Below are 4,875 nucleotides of genomic sequence, written 5' to 3'. Positions count from 1 at the left end.
TATCTGCCCGGCATACAAGTGGCCGGTACGGGGTCCCTTCGCCCGCGACAGAAGCAGCCGGTACGGGGACCTTTCGGCCAGGGACAGAAGCGGCCGATACGAGGTCCCATTGGCCAGGGACAGAGCGGAAGGTATGGAGTCCCTTCGGCCAGAGACAGAGCGGAAAGCATGGGGTCCCTTCGGCCAGGGACAGAAGCTGCCGGTACAGGATCCTTTCGGCCAGGGACAGAAGCTGTTGAGTGTACTCCCAAATGCACATGGCCTCCGGAGGCGTCCAGACCTCTCCCGTCGGCACCCAGGCCTCTCCCCAGCGGCAGCCTGAACTCCCCACTCTTTCACACTGTACCCCATCCACCTCCGCACACTGTCACACACACTGTACCCCATCCCACACCCCACCCTTTCACACACACTGCACCCCATTCACCTCCCCACCCTTCACACACACTGTACCACAGCCAACTCCCCACCCTTTTACACACACACCATACCCCATCCACCTCCCCACACTGTCACACATACTATACCCCATCCAAGCTTTCACAGATGCAGTCCCATCAAACTCCCCACCATTTCACAGACTCTGTACGTATTCAAGCCCGCACCGTCACACACGCACATCGTAACCCATCCATCTCCCTACCCTTTCACACACACACTGTACCCCATGAAACTCCCCACCCTTTCACACATACACTGTACTCCGTTCAACACCCCATTCTTTTGCACAGACAGTACCTCATCCAAATACCCACTCTTTCACACACACACTATACCCCATCCAACACCCCACCCTTTAGCACACACATTCATCATCATAGGCAGTCCCTCGAAAGCGAGGAAGACGTGTTGTCACTCTAAAAGTGAGTCCTCATCTGATTGTACAGTCCAATGCAGAAATTACTGTCTCGGTCACAGTTGCGGAAAACATTAGTTGTAGAATAGATTGGGTTGGGAGCCTGATTTGCCACACACTCCTTCCGCTATCTACGCTTGATTTCCACATGCTCTTGGTGATAAGACTCGAGGTACTGAGTGCCCTCCCGGATGTTTTTCCTCCACTTTGGGCGGTCTTGTTCCAGGTGCCGGCGGTGAAGTTGCTCTTTATCAAGGAGGCTTTGATGGTGTCATTGAAATGTTTCCTCTGTCCACCTGGGAGTCACTTGCCATGTCGGACCCCGAGTAAACCGCTTGCTTAGGAATCTCGTGTTGGCTATGCAGGTGATATGGCTCACCCAACAGAACTGGCCGAGCGTGGTCAGTGTTTCAATGCTGGGCATTTTGGCCTGAGCTAGAACACTGATGCTGGTGCGTCTATCCTCCCAGTGGATTTGCAGGATCTTGTGGAGGCAGCGCTGGTAGGACTTCTCCAGCACTTTGAGATGTCTGCTCTATAATGCCCATGTCTCTGAGCCATATAAGACGGCGGGTAACACTGTCGTCCATACTGTAGACCATAAGCTTGGTGGTACTGATATAGGTCCAGTCAGTGTGTAAATATCACCATTACATCATTGATATAACAGATTCACTTAGTGTGTGGGTATCCGGAAAAGCTGACCTCAGCATGATGGGACCCTCTCCCCTGTAATTGGACCATGGAATGGGTAGAAATAATTGACACCAGGTATCCACTAGCCCACTGAAATAAGGCATCAAAACAGGCAATGGAGATGGAAAAGCAGGCAGACTGAGGAGGGAGTTTCCTAAAGGTGGATCTCATGCGGACTTTGGCCTAACGCCTTGGTCAAGCTCAAACCTCTAAGGTGGAGCACCCATGCTGGCTTCAGCCGAACATCCCCACCCACTCGGGATCTGTTCAGAGACCACCGTTCTGCCTCAATGTATGTCCTTTCAGCTCCAGGATCGTAGATTTGCTCATCTGACACGGGTCGTTTGTATACTATATCTAACTTAATCACGTGTTGTATCTGATTATGCTTATAAATGCTGCTCTTTAATAAAACACCTTAGAACTCCAAAGACTCTTTTAATGTGTGTGACCTGTACGTGATCTGTGTGTGACCTGTGATCCAAGTCTTGCACAATCATTGTATAAATGTCAGAATTACAGCATTGATATCACAGGTGCAGTTAGTGTATAATATCAACATTAGAGCACTGATAACACAGGTACAATCACTACATGAATGTCAGCATTACAGCACTGACATCAAAGGTACAGTCTCAGGACAGTGGAGTCAGTCACCCTTCAACTGCTTCAGAACCGTCATGTTTTGAACCCATTAGTCAGGCCAGGATGACCTAGCTTTGGAATTGAAGGCACAGTTCATCGCTGATCTCACATGATTAATAGCTGCCGTGAGACTAAGGCCACTTCATTTCCTGGGGACTCTTGGTGCAAGGCATCAGCTTTCCACTAATGAACCTGCTGCCACTGAGGGCACTACACAGAACAGTAAGATGGTGGACATTACATCATGATGAGTGCAGTCGTCAAAGTTGGACATGGAGGAAGTAAGAGAATTATATTCGTTTGACAGAAGTATTGCATTTTTTGCGACTGATTAGTAAGAGTGATTCAATGTCAGAGAGAAAGCACATGGGTTTCCGACATGGTGCTTCTGCTACAGAGTAACTAGTGTGAATGTGATTAAGGAGAACCTGTTGCATTTGGATCCATTTAAATATTATAACTGTTAATGCTTAGAGTTTGGACATTATTCAGTTAAAGTTATTACTAATGAGATGCTGTCACCTCCATGCATGACTAGACCCCGGGGCTTGCTTACCAGGCTCCTACTTCTACATTGGCTCTGTGCGATCAACCTACTGATGCTGATTTCCTCCGGTACCATCCACGACCTCTTTGGATTCATTGGGGTGAATGCAGCATTGTCTAAAATGCAGGACATCGCTGTGTTGTAGGAGATTCCTAATGATCTGTACCACAGGCTATCCAGGCACCTGAAAGTTGCTCTTATCTGTGCGTCAGCAGGAGAAAACATATCTCTTTATGTCGCACAAGAAAGCCTTGGGCTTCCCCTGCCCTTGTCTTCCCCCTTCCCTGACCATGTTCCCCATGCAGCCACTTGCCTTGTGCCAAAAACAGGTTCCTTGAAGCTGCACGTTCCTGCCACCGATTTTACTGGGCTGTCAGAATGTTACATCACATTCCGGGCCAGTACTGTCCTGAACTCAGCAGGTGGCAGAGTAATCATTTCAGGCTCTGATTTGTTTTCGGTCCTGGGATGTGGACCTCGCTGGAAAGGCCAGCATTTATTGCCCATTCCTAATAGCCGTCCAGATGGTGTTGATGAGCCGCCTCCTTGAACAGTTGCAGTCCCTGTGGTGAAGGTACTTAGGGAAAGATTTGGACGATTTTTCCTAATTGACGGTAAAGGAACGTTGATATATTTCCAAATCAGGATTGTGTGTGACTTGGATGGGTACTTGGAGGTGAAGGAGCTTCCATCTGCATGCTGTCCTTGTCCTTCTCGGTGGTGGAGTTCACGGGTTTGGGAGATGGTGCGAAAGAAGCCTTGACGTGCTGCTGCTCTACATGTTGTAGATGGTACACACTGCAGCCACAGTATGCCAGTGGTGGAGCGAGTGAATGTTTAATGTGGTGTCCGGGGTACCAATCAATCGAGCTGCTTTGGCTTGGATGGTGTCGAGCTTCTTGACTGTTTTTGGAGCTACACTCATCCAGGCAAATGGAGAGTATTTCATCAATCTCCTGACGTGTGCCCTGTAGATGAGGGAACTTCTTTGGAGAGTCAGGATGTGAGTCACTTGCCACACAATACTCAACCTCTGATTTGTTCGTGTAGCCACAGGTTATATTTGGTTGCCCGAGTTTATGGTCACCCCCAGGATGTTGATCGTGGGGGATTTGGCGATTATAATGGCGTTGAATATCAAGGGTTGGTGGTTAGACTCTCGCTGTTTGGAGATAGTCATTGCTTTGCACTTGTGTGACGTAAATGTGGCTTGCCAATTATCAGCCCAAGCATGAACGTCATCCAGTTCTTATTGCAGGCGGACATAGATTTCTTCATTATCTGAGAAGTTGTGAATGGTAAAGAACACTGCAATAATCAGCGAAAATCCACCCTTCTGACGTTATGATGGAGGAAGTTCATTGATGAAGAAGCTGAATATAGCTGGGGGTAGGACGCTGCACTGAGGAACTCGTGCAGCAATGTCCTTGGGCTGAGATAATTGTCCTCCGACAAACTCAACCATCTTCCTTTTTGCTCGGTATGACTCCAGCCATGCACAGTTTCCCTCCGATCCCGATTGACTTCAATTTTATTAGAGCGCCTTGATGCCACACTTGGTCAAATGCTGCGTTGATGTTAAGGGCAATCATGCTCACGTCACCTGTGTAATTTAGTTCTTTTGTTCACGTTTAGACCAATGCTGTAATGAGGTCATAGAAACATAGAAAATAGGAGTAGTAGTAGGCCAATCGGCCCTTCGAGCCTGCACCGCCATTCAATATGATCATGGCTGATCCTCCATCTCAACACCATATTCCCGCTTTCTCCCCATACCCCTTGATGCCTTTTGTGTCCAGAAGCTATCTACCTCCTTCGTAATTATATTCAATGACTTGACCTCCAAATCCTTCTGCGGTAGATAGTGAAGACATTTCTCCTCATCTCAGTCCTAAATTTCCTACCCCATATCCTGAAACTCTGACCCCTTGTTTTAGACTTCTCAGTCAGGAGAAACATCCTGCCCGCATCCAGTCTGTCCAGCCCCATCAGAATTTTATACGTTTCAATGAGATCCCCTCTCATTCTTCCAAATTCTAGTGAATACAGGCCTAGTCGACCCAATTTCTCCTCAAACGACAGCCCTGCCATCCCAGGAATCAGTCTGGCGAACCTTCGCTGCACTCCCTCT

The sequence above is a fragment of the Pristiophorus japonicus genome, chromosome 19, assembly GCF_044704955.1.
Source record: "Pristiophorus japonicus isolate sPriJap1 chromosome 19, sPriJap1.hap1, whole genome shotgun sequence".
Lineage (NCBI taxonomy): Eukaryota > Metazoa > Chordata > Chondrichthyes > Pristiophoridae > Pristiophorus > Pristiophorus japonicus.
Note: the sequence above shows the minus strand (reverse complement) of the source record.